Genomic DNA, 20,422 nt, shown 5'->3' with positions numbered 1-20,422 from the left:
ATATTACAAATGACTGTAGCACATTTTTTATTTTTAGATTCAGATGAGCATGTGGATAGTAAAAAATTTTAGAATGAGTGTAGACAAAACATGTTATTGTAGTAGATATAACCATAATGTGGATAGTTATTTTTTTTATAATGAACTAATGAAAGAATTATAATAGATTTTTTTATTATGAATTGATTATTTTGACACTCTAGTGATGTATTTATTCAGGCTCACATTGAAACTATCTATAAGCTAAAAAAATCTTTATTTCGAAACAAGTATACATCGTTAATCTCCATCCAATAGTGATGACACTACCTTTCGGGGAAACACTATGCGCTATATGGACGTCGCGAATCAGTTGGTCGCATCACCAGCACTTCCGATTGATACGAAGACAGCATTTGACGCAATCAGCGTGGCCGTTGTTGCACTGAGAGCATATCAACGAGCACGCTGCCTGTGCCTAGTGCTGTGTTCCTATTAACCGGAAATGTTGGTGCTGCGACTGGCCGATTGGTGACATTCTTGTACCGCACCGTGTCCCCCCGAAAGGCATTGTCATCACCGCAGGGTCGAGATTACCGACATATACATTTTCCGAAATAAAGTTTTTTTTTCTTCTAGATGGTTTGTGGATATTGAAAAGAGTGTTCTCCTGGAACTGAAGGGTGTCAAAATAATTAGGAGTTATAGAGATTTATTTCAATTAATTAGAGATTTCTCATAATTAATTTATTCAGGTTTTTTGATTGAGAATTAATGTGATTTTGCATTATTTAAGTGGCATGGTTAATTAGTTTGGTATTTGTTATGTATTTAGTTGCATTATTTTGGCACTCTATTGATGTATTTATTCGGGCTCATATGGAAACCATCGAGAAGTTTAAAAAATATACGTTTCGGATCATGAATATGTCGTTAACCTTGATCCTGCAGTGAAAACACTGCTATTCGGGGCTAGCATCGATATCCACGATACGGTGCGGTATATATGAGGATGCGAGGAAGGAGTACGGTCTTAGTCTCAATTATGAAATCCACACCTTTTAAGCCAGTTAAGAATGAAATTATCCGGACCAGGGCCGTACTCCTTCATCTGGTCCTATTGTACCGCACTGTGTCGTGGATGTCAATAGTAGCCCCGAATGTCAGTGTTATCACTGCAGGGTCAAGGTTGACGACATAGACATGTTTCGAAACAAATATTTTTTCTTCTTGATGGTTTTAGAGAAAATGAGCCTGAAACAAAGCCGCGAACATTGATTGCGCATCCCTTATGGCGTGGAACGACGTGTTCGCATTGAACTGAAGAGTGTCAAAATAATTATGGTTTACAATTTATGTTTTCATTTTAAGAAAGCTTGAGTTCCACCCTGCAGAGTGTGTTGGTCTTGTTAGCGGTCGTATTCGTCATTTGATTAAGAAAGCTTTTTATATATTCTCCCTTGGCAAAGAAAGCCGTAAATTTTATCGTGAATTTAATGTCGAGTTGCATGGTACTGATGATGATCGTGAGTTGATGGCTCTATATAATGCAAGACGTGAAGAGTTGGGGCTGGCGGAATATGACCGTTCCGTGTCTAGACTTCGCGAGGCAGTTCACGAGGCATTAATTGGTCCAAAGATCTCATGATGAATAGTTTGTATTAGGTAGCTAGCATGTAGTGTAATGTATATATTAATTTGGACTTCTATTTATCATGTTCTATAATTTAAGCATGTAGTGTAATGTATCTGTTAATTTGGACTTCTATTAATTTTGTATTTCAATGTTAAATTCGCAAAAATGGCTTTTGTATTTCATTATGTTATGTGACAATTTAAATGATATGAAAACAAGTAAAATAATATTGTTACTTAATTCAAAAATGTAGATCGATGGACCGACAATGGATGTACGGCGACCGGTGCACCATGGCGTGGATTAATGGTCTAAAGTCTTTTCTCGATGCGGCGGAGGCCCACAAGTCATCGAAAGGTTTTATGTGTTGTTCGTGCCGCGTTTGTGAAAATAATAAGGAATACTCTAAGAGGAGCACTCTACACGCCCACATTTATGAAAAGGGTTTCATGGATAACTATACTCTTTGGACCAAGCACGGTGAACCTGGAGTTGTGATGCCAGATCGTGAAGAAGATGATGATCATAATATTGCAGATTGGGCTCATCTATATGAAGCAGGAGCCTTTGAAGATGAACCCATGGACAATGCTGAAGAAATGTACGAGACTGGAGAAAATGCAGCAGAAGACCAACCACCTGTTGAATTAGGTCATGTTCTAGTGGATTCACAAAGAGACTGTGAAACTTTAAAGGAGTCAAAGAAGTTTGAGAAGATGTTGGAGGATCACAAAAAAATATTGTATCCAGATTGCAAGCAAGGGCTTAAAATGTTGGGTACCACACTTGAAATGCTGCAGTGGAAGGCAGCTAATGGTGTCACCGATAAGAGATTTGAGGAGCTACTTGGAATCGTTAAGAACATGCTTCCAGAGGAAAATGAACTGCCCTCTACAACATACGAAGCAAAGAAGGTTGTTTGCCCTCTTGGATTGGAGGTACAGAAAATTCACGCATGTCCTAACGATTGTACTCTCTATCGAGGCGAAGAATATGAGAAACTGGATGCTTGTCCTGTCTGTGATGCAAAACGGTACAAGATCAGGCAAAATGATCCTGGTGAGGTCGACGGGGAGGCCGTCAAGAAAAAAGTTCCCGCTAAGGTGATGTGGTATTTCCTAGTAATACCACGTTTGAAGCGCCTTTTCAGAAATAAATCTAATGCTAAATTGATGCGGTGGCACAAAGAAGAGCGTAAGCAAGATCAGATGCTGAGACACCTTGCGGATGGGTCCAAGTGAAGAAACGTGGATAGAGATTTCCCAGATTTTGATAACGACCCAAGGAACATAAGGTTCGGTTTAAGTACGGACGGAATGAATCCATTCGGCGAGTGGTGCAGCAGTCACAGTACATGGCCTGTGACCCTCTATATGTTCAATCTTTCTTCTTGGCTAAGCATGAAGCGGGAAGTACATGATGATGCCGATCCTTATCCAAGGCCCAAAACAACCGGGCAATGATATTGACGTGTACCTAAACCGTTGGTTGATGAACTTTTGTGTAACATCCTGAAAATTCACTAAACAAATCATGCGCTAAGTTGATTTTCGTTGAGCTCGACTTCCCTTAAACCCTGAACCCTAATCCCCAGAACCTCCCCCGAACAACCCGACACCCGACTTCAATCCACGTCCCATCTCCCTCCCATCCAACGCGACGCGTCGTGACCGGCCGCCGCGAATCCCGCCCCCTCCTTTTCCCTCTCTCCTCCGGCCGCGTGCCCCACCTCCCGCGTCCCGCGTGGCCGACCGTAGCCGCGGTCGCCGCTGGCGCGCACCGCCCCTCCCCCTTCTTTTCCTTTCTCTCTCTCTCCCTTTTCTCCCCATTTTCTTTTTCTTTATTTCTTCCTCCTATTTTCCTTTTTCCTTCACCCTTTTCTTTTTCTCTTCCTTCTCTCCTTCCTCCCTTCCTTCCCCGACGCGCGAGCCTGCCCCGAGCCGCTTCCGGTGCGCGCACCTCCCCTCTCCTCCCTAAGCGCGCCCAGACCACCGCCCCGGCCCCTTGCCCCGCTCCGCACGGCTCGGCCCGCGCGCACCCGCGCGCGCCGGTCACGCTCCGCGACCGCCCGTCCGCGCCCATGCCCCCGACCTGCCCTGCGCCCACGCCCGCTCGGCCAGCACGCGCACGCACCGCGCCACGGCGCACCGAGCTACCACGACACGGGCTCCCCGCGCCGTGCCGTGGCCGCCTGGCCACGCTTGTGCGCGCCCGCGCCCGGCCGACCCCACACCCGCCTCCCTAGCTCGCGTGCCGCGCCGCTCGCCGCGCAAGCCGCTGATTCGCGCACGCGGTCGCCGCCCCCGCCCAGCGCCGCCCGCGCGCGCAGCAACCGCCCTCGCCGCCGGCCGCCCAGTGCCGCCGCCCCACGACAAGCATAGCACCCCTGGGGCCCTCCACGTGCACGCACACCGCGCCGCTGCCCGAGCCGTCTTTTCGCCCCGGCCTCGCCGCCCGCGCCGCCGCCGCGTCGCGACGCCGGGCGCCATTAAAGCGCCCCGCGCCGCTCGCCGGCCTCCTCACCGACCCACACCACCCCACCGCCTCGCGCGCGCTATAAAGGAGCCCCAGCGCCGCCCCTCCGCTTCCCAACCGCCTCCGCCGTAGCGTGCCTCCTCCCAGTGCCACCGCCGCCGCCATAGCTTCCCAGCACACCGACCGCCGCGGAGCCGCCTCCTCGCGCTGCCTCTGCCCTGGGTAAGGGGTGCCACTGGACCTCCTCACCTCCCTCTCACCTCCCTCCTCCCATTGGCCGCCACCGAGTCCCACCGCGGCGCCACCATGGCCGCCGCCGCTTGCTAACCGCCCGCCACCCTGGAACCCGCCCTGCGGGCCTCCTTTCCCAAAATCGAAGGGGGGAAACGAATCCTAGAACCGCCCTTCCCCTTTCCCCCCACTCCCGGCCGCCGCCCTGGCCCTGGACGGCCAGATTGGCCGCCGCCGGCGACCCCAGACGCCTCCCCTGTTTCCCAGCGTGGGAGGGAGGAAGGGGATGGCGATTATGCCAAAAACCCCTCCCCTTTTCCTTTATTTCTTAAAGAAACATTCCACTCTTTTGCCTTTCTGCAGAAACACCCCCACCTTTAGTGTATCTGCAAATAAACCCTCTTCCAGTATAACTTAACCTCAAATATACCCCTGACCTCTCCAGAATAACCCAAAAGCTTCCAAAAATTACAAACAGACCCCTGCCTACTTAAGATTATTTGCAACCAGGCCCCTGGCCCCTTAACTAACCCACGAACCCTTATAAAACCTATCATTTCATGTACCAAACAACTCCAGATCAAACCAAAACTTTACCATGCCTAATCTAACTCAGTCTTAACCATGTCACTCAGAAACCACTCATAGATGTTACTTCTATTTCTATATTTTATGTTTCTCCGTTTCGAGCTCAATGATAAAACTTGTTTTTCCTGTTTCTTGATTGTATGTTTGTTTGTTTGCGTCGTAGACCACGGAGTGAACGAAGGAGAGCCCGTCAACGAGCAGTACTGTGAGCAAGAGAACGAGGACCAGTTCCGCGACCCCGAGCCCGAAGGACAGGACTTCCCCGAAGGCTTTGAAGACGGCAAGTTCAATCCCATCCTTTGATGCATGTTTCTGTCCTAGTTTTTATGAACACAACCCAATGGCCTGTTTTACAAAATTGCATATGTTTTGCTTGCATGAAAACACGGTTGGATAGCCACCCCTTGATTTGTGATGACCATTCCTTGACCACCTAGATTAATGTCTGATTTTGCTTAGACGTTAATCGATATTAGAAACGCTTAGGACTTTACCCTTAATATGATTTATTTGATAAAGAAAATGTGTGCGTGTGGGAAGGGATAAAATGTGGATTTTTTCGAAAGATGAGTATGGGCGAGATGGACGGCATTTCTGTGCGATTTGCCGATTGGTGTGCTTATGCCTGAGTGGCAGGGCAAAGAAGGGAGATATCCATCTTGTTGTGTCTAAGGACCGAGTTGGTGTTACGTCTCACCTAACTCCACTCTCGTGCAAACCACTCGACCGTTGAATGGGCAACGGCGTAGCTTAAATCCCACTAGTTGGTGTGACAGCCATCAGGTGGGCTGAGAGCAACGGGTGACTAAGGAAAAGGGATAAGCCCAGAGTGACTTATGCCCGGTTATACCTGTGTGAATGGTCGATGACCCCTTGGTACATCCCGTGATGGTTAGTCAGGCTTAGCTGTGGTGGGTAATGGCTATGTTGGGATCTACACCGACACGACGATGTTCGAGTTGTGGCATCCTACTTGTGGGTAAAGTTGCACACCTCTGCAGAGTTAAGAATCTATTCGAATAGTCCGTGCCCACGGTATTGGGCGAGTTACGGTGTGGTCTCACAACTAGTGTTTCTTGGGATGGGCTGGTGTGAGTTGTTTTGGAATTATGTCCGGCAGTTGTGCCGTGTGCTACGACGGACGGGGAGTCCGGTAGCAGTTTTAAAACGTGAACTCCGTGTTGCTACAAAAACTGATTTCTAAAAGGGTATTTCTTTAAAATCAACCCCTGCTTAAAATATTGTTTTTCTGCAAATTAAACCGTAACCTTATCCTTGATTTACCTATGCATATCATTCTGATTTAACCCCTCCGTGGGTGTGGTTGGACTTGCTGAGTACGTTTGTACTCACCCCATTCTCACTTTTTACAGAAGAAGACCCGGACTTCGTTCCAGACGACGCCGAGTAGGGTTATCGTTCTACACCCAACCTTGCCTGTGGAACCGGCCCCGTTGAGATGCCTCCGCTGTCGCAGTACTCTGAGCCCGTAGTAGACCCTATGTGGTTTGCGGTCTGGTGTTATGTTGTAGCTTGGTTAATAATTATCATCATCTGTATCGAGTGTCCTCCAAGGTTTGTACGGTTTTGAACCATCTGATGTAATAAATGTGGCATCAGTTTCCTCGGACTGGTGCTTTGTATCACATTTAAGTCTTCTCTTATGAGGGGACGCTTCAGGTGGTATCAGAGCCGTAGGTTGGCCGTAGGACGTGACCCTAGGAGCGAAACCCGTTTTTAGACCCTTTACCTTAGGACTTTTCTACCCTTAATCCTTTCCTCACACAAACACTTACCTTTGGTTCTTGCCCTGTTCCAGATGGCTGACAATGGATGGATTGGCGGAATCTGTTTCGCAGAGCCCGGCCTTCCCAAGTTGTTGATACTCAGCCTGGAACGCATCGGAGTTGTGGATCCACCAGAGTTTCTCTATCGGGAGTACGACTCCAAGGGTACTCTTCGGTGTGACCTGATGATCTTCATAGCAAGAAGCACCCGCTATCCTGATGTGGACCCTTGGTTCATCTCCACCACTGGATTCCGTTTCCCGGATACCTATCGGAAAGCCGCCCGTAAAGCCTTGCGACGTCTCCGAGTGATCTACAAGCATCACCTTCAGCGGACTCCTATGGGATTTTTCCCGCCGACTGAAGGAAGAGGACGCACATGGATTGCCAGGATGAGAGGACTTGGAAGAGAAGAAGAAGATCTAGAAGACACGGTCTCTCATCTATCCATCTATCTCACCGGCCTGGATGAGCTCTATCGCGAGCAAGCAGCACAACTGAAACAGCAGGTCCACAGAGCAGAAAAAGCAACCCAGGAGATGGAGGAACAACGGTCGAGGACTTTCCACGCCGAGTATTCCCTGGCTGCTCTCCAAGTCCAAATGGATGAAAAAGAGGCAGAACTGGAGGAGCAGCGGACAAGGGCCGCACGTGCCGAGAACTCGCTAGCCGCTCTCCAAGCTCAGATGCGGAGGTACGAAGCTCGCTGGGGAATAGGTGGATGGATAGAGGAAGACGAAGAAGAGGAAGAACCCATGGAAACCCATTGGGACGTTGGCACTCAGACTGAAGAAGAAGAACCCGAAGAAACCCACTGGGATAAAGGAACTCAGACCGAGGATGATGTGATGGATCAGCACCTTCCACTGAAGAAGCGCTCCTTTTGAATTGAGGAAGAATCCCCATGATAGGAGTAGTCTCTAAGCTAGAACCTTTGCTCTAATGATCATGTACCCATGAAGTTGTACCCCATCGTGATGCCATAAATAAAAACCATCTACTCCTTTGTGTACCGCAAATATTCGTGCAAGATCTTCACTCTATCCTTGTTTTCAGATGGCTGAGGAAGGATGGATCCAGGGCGATTGCCAAGCTGCACCTGGCTTCCCCAGCCTGTTGGTCAACGCCCTGGAAAGCCTTGGCGTTACGGAACGCCCAAGGTACTACAGCAGAGAGTACGAGCATCATGGCACTCTCCGCTGCAGGGTGATCATTGTCATCGCCAGAAGTGAGCGCCACCCCAACATCCAGTCGTGGCGAGTGACCGCTACAGGATTCAGGCACCAAGACACCTATCCCTTGGCCGTCAGAAAGGCACTTCGGTACCTATGCCGGATTTTCGAAGAACACCTTGCACCCACGCCAATGAGGTTCTTCCCGCCGGCCATCAGAACCCCTGTTTGGGAAGCTCGCATGAGGAGTCTGGAACGGCGCCGCCATGAAGTAGACCCTTTGTACCAAGTGGCTAACTATCTGGCCGCTTTGGACCAACTCTTCGATGAGCAGGCCCACCTGCTGAGGGAGCAGACCAATCGTGCCGAGCAAGCTGAACTCGCGGTAAGGCTCCAACAGGTCCGAGCAGCCCAAGCCGAGGCAAGAACCGCAGCCGCTATCAGCAGCGAAGCAGTGGCACAGGAGAGCCTCAGACAGGCCCGAGACCGGCGCATGCAAGAATGGACCAGGAGTGGGACCCCAGTTCCGGCCATCGGAGAAGATCATGTTCTACTTGGGACACCCGTCATAGGATGGGGAACGCTCTTTGGAAGCCCTCGAGCTCCACCCGAGAACCCCGAGGGGTCTACTGCTGTCAGAGAAAGAGAAGTTGCTGCTCAGCCCCAAGAGAACGGGAACCCGGAGGACGACGAGCCGTTTGTTTCCCCGGAAGCTCGTATCACCCCAGAAGAAGACTCGCCCCGCGAGTAGAGTGTCCAACCCTACCCTGTTGTTGTACCCTTCTAGCCCTTTCGGTTTAAGTTGTACCCTTAGTTTGAACCTGTACCCGGACTTGTAGTACGCGTTCTAGTCGTATTTCCGTGTTGTACCCTACCTCGCTTTAGTAAAAGTTGCTTGTTTGCCTTGTTGTGTGCTTGTTGTGTGTGTGCCTTTCGGCAGAAGGTTAATTCTGCCTTTTTCAAAAATACGAATTAAATAACTTAAACATCACCTAATCCCAATCTCACAAAAACCCTACCAAATCTGCAGATGGTTTCCCGAAGCGTCACGAGGGCCTCCCGTGTCAGGGACCCTGCAGCTGCTGACGCAGGAGTGCGCCTTAACGGGCAAAACCACCCTCAGGAAGAACAAGAAGTGAGTCAGGGCAGAGGAGAAAATCAGGATGCACAGCTACCACCACCACCACCCTTCGTGGACCTGGCACAAGTGATCCATAACCAGACTCTCATACTGGAGACACTGGCCAATGCTCTAATGAACAGGCAGCCACGAGAGCAGACCTTCAACGACAAGCTAACAGCTTTTCTGAGGGCCAAGCCACCCACTTTTGCCGGATCCAGCAACCCCTTGGACGCAGATGACTGGCTCCGCGTGATCCAGAGGAAGCTCGAGCCGTTTGGGTGCCAAGATCGGGATAAAGTCCTTCTGGTAGCACATCAACTCACCGGGACTGCCTTAGCCTGGTGGGAAAATTACTGCGCTGCTGCCAGAGATGCCTCCACCATCACCTGGAATGAATTCGTGAGAGAGTTCCGCCGCTATCACATCCCCTCAGCTACCATGAAGCGCAAGGCAGATGAATTCCGCGCACTTCAGCAGGGGAATATGACGGTAGAGGAGTATACACACCAGTTTATGGAATTGGCCCGCTATGCACCAGAAGAAGTGAACGACGACGAGAAGAAGCAGGATATGTTCAAGAAAGGACTAAATCCAGAACTCAGGACCCTGCTCACCCCTCAAATCTATCCTGACTTCAACACCCTGATGAACAAGGCGATCCTCACTGAGAAGGCCAAGAGTGATGAAAGAAAGGATAACAAGCGCAAGTTCCTGGAGAGTAAGGCCCGCCAGCAGGATCGTTCCCAGAAGGCCCGAAGCTTCAGTTACAATGCACCAAGGTCCCAAGCCCCAATGCAGTACAGAACTCAGTCGCAAGCAACAGGACCACGGGCCCCTAACACACAGCCCAGAAGCCAGAACACCATGAGGGCCTCACAGAATAATGCGAGCCAGGTCACCAATTACAACAGCAATGTCAGGGCCTGTTTCAACTGCCGAGAGACAGGGCATTTCATCGCCGACTGCCCTTATGCCAAGAACAGGCCAGCTACTTCAGCCTTCTCCAACACAGTAAACGGACCCAAACCAGTGCTGACCGGTGCCAACCGAGTGCCCCTCCGTGGCAACAGCAACAACAACAACAACCAGCAGAGGCAACCCCAGCAGTCTTTTGGACGAGCCCGCGTCAACCACATCGACGCACAGGAAGCTCAAGGAGCCCAGGGCATTGTACTCGGTGAGTACCTAGTTAGCTCAACTCTTGCAACAGTACTGTTCGATTCTGGAGCATCACACTCATTCATATCCTCAAGTTTTGTGGAGAAACATAAAATACCTACAGTACTACTAAAAACACCCCTATTAACCCGGACGCCCGGAGGAGACATCAGGTGTCAACTGGGTTGTCTACGGGTAAGGATCAATTTAAGTGGGGTAGAGTTTTTAGCAGACTTAGTAGTACTTAAGTCAGAAGGGATAGATGTGATCCTCGGAATGGACTGGCTGAGCAAACACAATGGCCTCATAGGTTGTACGGACAAGGTAGTCCACCTAACAAACCCAGAGGGAGTCCGAGTGACCTGTCACACCCGGGAAAGTGGAGCAAACCCGATGGTGTTTAGCATGGAAGCCAAGTCCTTGGGAGAAGTCCCAGTAGTGAGTGAGTACCCCGATGTCTTTCCTGAAGAACTTCCCGGTATGCCACCAGATAGGGACATAGAATTTGTCATTGATCTTGTTCCTGGAACCGCCCCCATAGCCAAGAGACCCTATAGGATGGCAGCCTCTGAGTTGGCAGAGTTAAAGAAACAACTAGAAGAGTTACAACGGATTGGCTTCATCAGGCCAAGTTCGTCACCTTGGGGAGCCCCGGTTCTATTTGTTAAAAAGAAGGACGGAAGTATGAGGTTATGTGTAGACTACCGGGCACTAAACGAAGTCACTATCAAAAACAAGTATCCCCTACCCAGAATCGATGACCTTTTTGACCAGTTAAAAGGAGCCAGATACTTCTCCAAGATTGACCTGAGGTCCGGTTATTTTCAGCTCAAGATCAGGGAGAGCGACATCCCGAAAACAGCTTTTGTCACCCGGTATGGTCAGTTTGAGTTTACGGTGATGTCTTTTGGACTGACAAATGCACCTGCCTATTTCATGAACCTCATGAACAAAGTGTTTATGGACGAGTTAGATAAGTTTGTCGTAGTCTTCATTGACGACATACTTATTTACTCGAAGAGTATTCAGGAGCACGAGCAACACCTGAGGGTAGTTCTGGAAAAATTGAGAGTGCATAGGCTATACGCCAAATTTAGCAAGTGTGAGTTCTGGCTGGAGAAAGTAGCTTTCCTTGGTCACATTCTGACCGCAGAAGGAGTAGCAGTGGATCCCGAGAAGGTCGAAGCAGTCTCCAACTGGCAGCAACCAACCAATGTCAGTGAGATCAGGAGTTTTCTCGGATTAGCTGGGTATTATCGGAGATTCATTGAGGGGTTTTCTAAGATAGCCCGGCCCATGGCAGAGCTGCTCAAGAAAGAAAAGAAGTTCATCTGGACGGAGTCGTGTGAAAGAAGTTTCCAGGAATTGAAGCGAAAGTTGACGACAGCCCCAGTGCTAACCCTGCCGGATATTCATCGGGATTTTGTCATCTATTGTGATGCGTCCCGACAAGGATTGGGTTGTGTGCTGATGCAAGATGGGAAAGTCGTTGCATATGCTTCCCGTCAGCTCAGGACTCATGAGCAAAATTACCCGACTCATGATTTGGAGCTTGCGGCCGTAGTGCACGCACTTAAGATCTGGAGGCACTATTTGATTGGAAATAAGTGCGAAATCTTTACCGATCATAAAAGTCTGAAGTATATCTTCACCCAACCAGACCTAAACCTGAGGCAGAGAAGATGGCTGGAATTAGTCAAAGATTATAATTTGGAAATTCATTATCACCCAGGTAAAGCCAATGTAGTAGCCGATGCCCTAAGTCGGAAATCCTACGGGCCCAAGAATGACCATTTACGAGAGGAAATGGCACGATTAAATGTGCACATTGTCCCTCGAGGTTCCGGCCAAGTGCTGAACATTCAATCCACTCTAGAAGAACGAATCAGGAAGGCCCAGAGAGCGGACAAAGGACTGATGGAAATCCGGAAGCAAACCGGAGAAAATAAGGCACCAGACTTTAGAGTGGATAATAGGGGAACATTGTGGTACAAAGATAGAATTTGTGTGCCCCAGAAGGGAGATTTCAGGCAAATAATCATGGATGAAGCCCACAACTCAGCCTACTCTATTCACCCAGGATCCACCAAGATGTATATGGACTTAAAACAGAAATATTGGTGGAATGGGATGAAGGCAGATATTGCACGATTTGTCGCCCATTGCGATACTTGCCAGAGAATCAAAGCTGAACACCAGAAGCCGGCAGGATTGTTGCAGCCCCTACCCATTCCGGTTTGGAAATGGGATGAAATAGGGATGGATTTTGTGGTAGGACTGCCCAGAACCCAGAAAGGACACGATTCCATATGGGTAATAGTGGACCGACTCACTAAAGCGGCTCACTTCATACCCGTACGTACCAACTACGGCGGAGAGAAGCTAGCCAAGCTTTACGTGGAAAATATAGTGAAGTTGCATGGTGTGCCCAGTAGAATTGTTTCAGATAGAGGGACCCAGTTCACCTCTAGATTTTGGAAAAGCTTGCATAAAGCTATGGGCACCAAGCTAGACTTTAGTTCCGCTTATCACCCGCAGACAGATGGTCAGACAGAAAGGGTGAATCAGATTATGGAAGATATGTTGAGAGCATGTGTTCTCACCTATGGCAAAGATTGGGAACAGAGTTTACCCTATGCCGAGTTCTCATACAACAACGGGTATCAAGCAAGCTTGGGCATGTCACCGTTCGAGGCTCTCTACGGAAGGAAATGCAGGACCCCTCTGATGTGGTCAGAAGTTGGAGAACGTGCTTTAGTCGGGCCCGCCCTCATAAAGGAAGCAGAAGAAAGAGTAGCCGAGATCAGGGAGAAGCTGAAAGCAGCCCAGTCCCGACAGAAGAGTTACGCTGATAAGAAAAGGCGGGAAATAAGTTTCAGTCCAGGGGATTTCGTGTATCTCAAGGTATCACCCATTCGAGGAACCCGAAGATTTCAGGTACAAGGAAAATTAGCCCCTCGGTACATTGGACCGTACCGAGTTCTGAAGAAAGTTGGAGCAGTAGCGTACCGTTTGGAACTGCCAGAAGAAATGGCAGATATACATCCAGTGTTCCACGTCTCACAGCTAAGAAGATGTTTGAGAGTACCCGAGGCAGAACACGTGCCAGTAGAAACGATAGATCTACAGCCAGACCTACGATATCAAGAAGTACCGGTCAAGATTCTCGACACGGTCACCAGAAGGACCAGAAACTCTGAAGTACGGATATGCAGAGTTCAGTGGAGCAGACACGGAGTAGAAGAAGCGACATGGGAACGAGAAGACGCTCTGAAGAAAGAGTTTCCCCACCTGTTTAGGAACCAGCCGAATCTCGAGGACGAGATTCATTTTAAGTGGGGTAGGTTTGTAACATCCTGAAAATTCACTAAACAAATCATGCGCTAAGTTGATTTTCGTTGAGCTCGACTTCCCTTAAACCCTGAACCCTAATCCCCAGAACCTCCCCCGAACAACCCGACACCCGACTTCAATCCACGTCCCATCTCCCTCCCATCCAACGCGACGCGTCGTGACCGGCCGCCGCGAATCCCGCCCCCTCCTTTTCCCTCTCTCCTCCGGCCGCGTGCCCCACCTCCCGCGTCCCGCGTGGCCGACCGTAGCCGCGGTCGCCGCTGGCGCGCACCGCCCCTCCCCCTTCTTTTCCTTTCTCTCTCTCTCCCTTTTCTCCCCATTTTCTTTTTCTTTATTTCTTCCTCCTATTTTCCTTTTTCCTTCACCCTTTTCTTTTTCTCTTCCTTCTCTCCTTCCTCCCTTCCTTCCCCGACGCGCGAGCCTGCCCCGAGCCGCTTCCGGTGCGCGCACCTCCCCTCTCCTCCCTAAGCGCGCCCAGACCACCGCCTCGGCCCCTTGCCCCGCTCCGCACGGCTCGGCCCGCGCGCACCCGCGCGCGCCGGTCACGCTCCGCGACCGCCCGCCCGCGCGCCCATGCCCCCGACCTGCCCTGCGCCCACGCCCGCTCGGCCAGCACGCGCACGCACCGCGCCACGGCGCACCGAGCTACCACGACACGGGCTCCCCGCGCCGTGCCGTGGCCGCCTGGCCACGCTTGTGCGCGCCCGCGCCCGGCCGACCCCACACCCGCCTCCCTAGCTCGCGTGCCGCGCCGCTCGCCGCGCAAGCCGCTGATTCGCGCACGCGGTCGCCGCCCCGCCCAGCGCCGCCCGCGCGCGCAGCAACCGCCCTCGCCGCCGGCCGCCCAGTGCCGCCGCCCCACGACAAGCATAGCACCCCTGGGGCCCTCCACGTGCACGCACACCGCGCCGCTGCCCGAGCCGTCTTTTCGCCCCAGCCTCGCCGCCCGCGCCGCCGCCGCGTCGCGACGCCGGGCGCCATTAAAGCGCCCCGCGCCGCTCGCCGGCCTCCTCACCGACCCACACCACCCCACCGCCTCGCGCGCGCTATAAAGGAGCCCCAGCGCCGCCCCTCCGCTTCCCAACCGCCTCCGCCGTAGCGTGCCTCCTCCCAGTGCCACCGCCGCCGCCATAGCTTCCCAGCACACCGACCGCCGCGGAGCCGCCTCCTCGCGCTGCCTCTGCCCTGGGTAAGGGGTGCCACTGGACCTCCTCACCTCCCTCTCACCTCCCTCCTCCCATTGGCCGCCACCGAGTCCCACCGCGGCGCCACCATGGCCGCCGCCGCTTGCTAACCGCCCGCCGCCCTGGAACCCGCCCTGCGGGCCTCCTTTCCCAAAATCGAAGGGGGGAAACGAATCCTAGAACCGCCCTTCCCCTTTCCCCCCACTCCCGGCCGCCGCCCTGGCCCTGGACGGCCAGATTGGCCGCCGCCGGCGACCCCAGACGCCTCCCCTGTTTCCCAGCGTGGGAGGGAGGAAGGGGATGGCGATTATGCCAAAAACCCCTCCCCTTTTCCTTTATTTCTTAAAGAAACATTCCACTCTTTTGCCTTTCTGCAGAAACACCCCCACCTTTAGTGTATTTGCAAATAAACCCTCTTCCAGTATAACTTAACCTCAAATATACCCCTGACCTCTCCAGAATAACCCAAAAGCTTCCAAAAATTACAAACAGACCCCTGCCTACTTAAGATTATTTGCAACCAGGCCCCTGGCCCCTTAACTAACCCACGAACCCTTATAAAACCTATCATTTCATGTACCAAACAACTCCAGATCAAACCAAAACTTTACCATGCCTAATCTAACTCAGTCTTAACCATGTCACTCAGAAACCACTCATAGATGTTACTTCTATTTCTATATTTTATGTTTCTCCGTTTCGAGCTCAATGATAAAACTTGTTTTTCCTATTTCTTGATTGTATGTTTGTTTGTTTGCGTGGTAGACCACGGAGTGAACGAAGGAGAGCCCGTCAACGAGCAGTACTGTGAGCAAGAGAACGAGGACCAGTTCCGCGACCCCGAGCCCGAAGGACAGGACTTCCCCGAAGGCTTTGAAGACGGCAAGTTCAATCCCATCCTTTGATGCATGTTTCTGTCCTAGTTTTTATGAACACAACCCAATGGCCTGTTTTACAAAATTGCATATGTTTTGCTTGCATGAAAACACGGTTGGATAGCCACCCCTTGATTTGTGATGACCATTCCTTGACCACCTAGATTAATGTCTGATTTTGCTTAGACGTTAATCGATATTAGAAACGCTTAGGACTTTACCCTTAATATGATTTATTTGATAAAGAAAATGTGTGCGTGTGGGAAGGGATAAAATGTGGATTTTTTCGAAAGATGAGTATGGGCGAGATGGATGGCATTTCTGTGCGATTTGCCGATTGGTGTGCTTATGCCTGAGTGGCAGGGCAAAGAAGGGAGATATCCATCTTGTTGTGTCTAAGGACCGAGTTGGTGTTACGTCTCACCTAACTCCACTCTCGTGCAAACCACTCGACCGTTGAATGGGCAACGGCGTAGCTTAAATCCCACTAGTTGGTGTGACAGCCATCAGGAGGGCTGAGAGCAACGGGTGACTAAGGAAAAGGGATAAGCCCAGAGTGACTTATGCCCGGTTATACCTGTGTGAATGGTCGATGACCCCTTGGTACATCCCGTGATGGTTAGTCAGGCTTAGCTGTGGTGGGTAATGGCTATGTTGGGATCTACACCGACACGACGGTGTTCGAGTTGTGGCATCCTACTTGTGGGTAAAGTTGCACACCTCTGCAGAGTTAAGAATCTATTTGAATAGTCCGTGCCCACGGTATTGGGCGAGTTACGGTGTGGTCTCACAACTAGTGTTTCTTGGGATGGGCTGGTGTGAGTTGTTTTGGAATTATGTCCGGCAGTTGTGCCGTGTGCTACGACGGACGGGGAGTCCGGTAGCAGTTTTAAAACGTGAACTCCGTGTTGCTACAAAAACTGATTTCTAAAAGGGTATTTCTTTAAAATCAACCCCTGCTTAAAATATTGTTTTTCTGCAAATTAAACCGTAACCTTATCCTTGATTTACCTATGCATATCATTCTGATTTAACCCCTCCGTGGGTGTGGTTGGACTTGCTGAGTACGTTTGTACTCACCCCATTCTCACTTTTTACAGAAGAAGACCCGGACTTCGTTCCAGACGACGCCGAGTAGGGTTATCGTTCTACACCCAACCTTGCCTGTGGAACCGGCCCCGTTGAGATGCCTCCGCTGTCGCAGTACTCTGAGCCCGTAGTAGACCCTATGTGGTTTGCGGTCTGGTGTTATGTTGTAGCTTGGTTAATAATTATCATCATCTGTATCGAGTGTCCTCCAAGGTTTGTACGGTTTTGAACCATCTGATGTAATAAATGTGGCATCAGTTTCCTGGGACTGGTGCTTTGTATCACATTTAAGTCTTCTCTTATGAGGGGACGCTTCATTTTGCTGTTGTGGAAGAAGGAAGGTGTACGTGTTTGGGACGAGTACAAATAGGAGAATTTTGACCTGCGAGCATTGCTTTTTGTTACCATCAACAATTGGCCTGCACTTAGCAATCTGTCCGGACAGTCGAATAAGGGATACCAGGTATGCACTCATTGTATAGAAGAACCAATAGCTTGTATCTAAAATATTGTAGGAAGGTCGTGTACATGGGTCATCGTCGATTCCTTCCCCTCGACCACCCCTTAAGAAGAAAAGGAAAACATTTCAAAGGGGAACCAGAAACTCGTGCTAAGCCTATATTCCGAAACGGGAAGCGTGTTTTCTCGATGGTGAAGGATGTCCATGTCGTGTTTGGAAAGGGCCGTGGAAGCCAACAAGTTCCGAATGATGAAAACGGCCATGCCCCAATGTGGAAGAAGAAGTCCATAGTATGGGAGCTCCCATATTGGGATGTCCTGGAGGTCCGCAACGCAATCGATGTGATGCACTTGACGAAGAATCTTTGCGTGAACCTGCTGGGATTACTTGGTACTACGGCAGTCAAAAGATACACTAGAAGCAAGACGTGATTTGAAAGAAACAAAACAACGAGAAGACCTACATCCTGAGAAGAGAGAAAATAGACAGCACTACTTACGTTCTGCTAGCTACACTCTCAGCAAAGAGGAGAAGGAAAGCATGTTTGATTGCTTGAACAGTATGAAGGTACCGTCCGGTTACTCCTCGAATATGCAGGGAAGAATTAATATGAAAGAGAAAAAATTCACAAACCTAAAGTCTCATAATTGCCACGTTTTGATGACCCAATTGCTTCCAGTCGTGTTGAGGGGTATTCTACCAGAAAATGTAAGATTAGCAGTGGTGAAGCTATGTGTCTTTCTTAATGAAATTTCGCAGAAGGCAATCAATCCAAATAAGCTCACAAGGCTACAGAATGATGTGGTCCAATGTCTTGTCAGTTTTGAGATGGTCTTTCCACCTTCGTTCTTTAATATTATGACCCACCTCCTGGTTCATATTGTGAAAGAGATAAACATTTTAGGCCCTGTATTCCTACACACTATGTTCCCTTTCGAGAGATACATGGCAGTCTTAAAGAAGTATGTTCGGAATCGTTCTCGGCCAGAAGGATGTATCGCCAAGGGCTATGGAACAGAGGAGGTCATTGAGTTTTGTGTTGATTTCATTGATGAACTTAGTCTGATTGGGGTCCCCATGTGACGCTATGATGGACGATTGGAAGGAAAGGTCACACTAGGTAAGAAATCTAATATGCACATCCCTGAAAGTGAAATCCGCAAAGCAAATTTTGCCGTTCTACAGAATTCATCCCTCGTGGCCCCATATATGGATGAGCACATCAATATTGTCCGATATGAAAACATAGGGAAGTCTGAGGCATGGATTACACATCATCACATAGATAGCTTTGCGGTTTGGCTAAGAAGAAAACTCAAAGGTGACAGCACGATTGATGTACAACTACAATGGCTCGCTAGGGGACCATCGGCCACAATCATGCAATACCAAGGATACGAGATCAATGGATATATGTTTTACACAAGAGCCCAAGATGAAAAGAGCACGGACCAAAATAGTGGTGTGCGTATTGATGCAATAGGCCACGATGGAAATAAGGACAGCTACTTTGGTGTCATAGAGGAAATATGGGAGCTTGACTATGGCCCCTTGCAGATTCCTTTGTTTCGATGCCAATGGGTGAACCGAGCAGGTGGCGGTGTAACAATAGACCGGTATGGAATGACAATAGTGGACTTCAAAAAGATTGGATATAAAGATGAACCATTCGTCCTCGCCAAGGATGTGATGCAGGTTTTCTATGTGAAGGACATGGCAAGCAAACCTAAGAAAAATCAAGGCAAGTCCGACGACGAGCCAAAACGCCACATAGTTCTTCCAGGAAAAAGAAAAATCATTGGAGTTGAAGACATTTCGGACAAGTCAGAAGACTTTGATCAGTTTGATGACCGTCCTCCATTCTCTATCGATGTTGACCCTAGCATCCTGTTGTCCAAAGAGGACGCTCCTTACTTACGCCTCGATCATGATCAAGGGACATTTGTAAAAAAAAAAGATTGTCAACGTTGCATTAAACAATGATGTGTAATCATTATGTTATACTTTCATGTTCATGTAACCAAGTGATTTATGTAATACATTTGAAACTTATTTTGAACTCAATATGACGAGTTCAGAGCGTAAACCTACAATCGATTTGATTCTGAAACTTATTTTTTCATTTTTTTATGCTTTTGTATAATACTTTAGACACTAAAACACTTTTGACACACTAATATAACAAATTTTGATCTCAATACGATAAATTAAGTGCTTAAATAATAAATATATGCTTTTGTATAATACTTTAGACACTAAAACACATTTAACACACTAATATAACAAATTTTGAACTCAATACGATTAATTAAGTGTTTAAATATTAAATATATGCATTTTTATAATACTTTAGACAATAAAACACATTTGACACACTAATGTTACAAATTTTGAACTTAATATAATAAATTAAGTGCTTAATAATAATAATGAAATTTTGCATGGTGAAAATATTACATATATCTATTTTTTTAATCATTTATTGAATTTTATTGCACATAAAACATAAAATGAATTACAAAACAATTACAAAACTGGAAAATCGTTTTGGGAGTTTAGTACTGGGCCATAGTTGCAGCCGGTACTAAACTGCCTCCGCAATTTTTCCCGCCTATTGGGGACGTTTAGTACCGGCTGGTGCCACGGCCCAGTACTAAACTGCCCAGTTTAGTACCGGGCCGTGGCACCAGCCGGTACTAAACTACTGCCTCCTCTATATAACCTGGGGGACTTAGCCGTTCGTCGCCATCCCCCCGACAAGATCGATTGAAGCCAGCCGCCGCCCGTCCTCGACGCTGCCACCACCGTCCGGCCCCCTTCACGCGCGTCGCCCGAGGCCCTCTGCACCGCCATCCTCCGCGCCGCCCTGCACCGCGGACGTCGGCCCCGCGCCCTCCCGCTCGCGCTGCCGCCGCCCGTCGTCGTTCCCTCCGGCGCCGACCGCCTCCCCCGCGCAAGCACATCATCCGGAGGTGTCCTCCGTACGCCGCTGCCCCTCCGTACGCCGCCGTCCCTCCGTACGGCGCCACGCAAGCCCTCCGCCGCCGCCTCCGTCCCTCCGTACGCCGCCGCCGCCTCCGTCGAGTTGCTCCGCCGCTGCGCAAGCCCTCCGCCACCGCCTCCGTCCCTCCGTAGGCCACCGCCGCCTCCGTCGAGTCGCTCCGCCGCCGCGCAAGCCCTCTGTCGCCTCTGCGCTCCGTCCGAGCCCCTAAATGAGTTCGCGATCTCGCGAGCTCACTCCCCGTACAAACCGCACTCGAAAAGAGCCCCAGACGGCCGATTTCGGCCTACGCCGGTGAGCCGCTGCCGCC

Source organism: Panicum virgatum, chromosome 4K (assembly GCF_016808335.1).
Source record: "Panicum virgatum strain AP13 chromosome 4K, P.virgatum_v5, whole genome shotgun sequence".
Lineage (NCBI taxonomy): Eukaryota > Viridiplantae > Streptophyta > Magnoliopsida > Poales > Poaceae > Panicum > Panicum virgatum.
The sequence above is the reverse complement of the archived record's forward strand: the minus strand, read 5'-3'. Positions refer to the sequence as shown.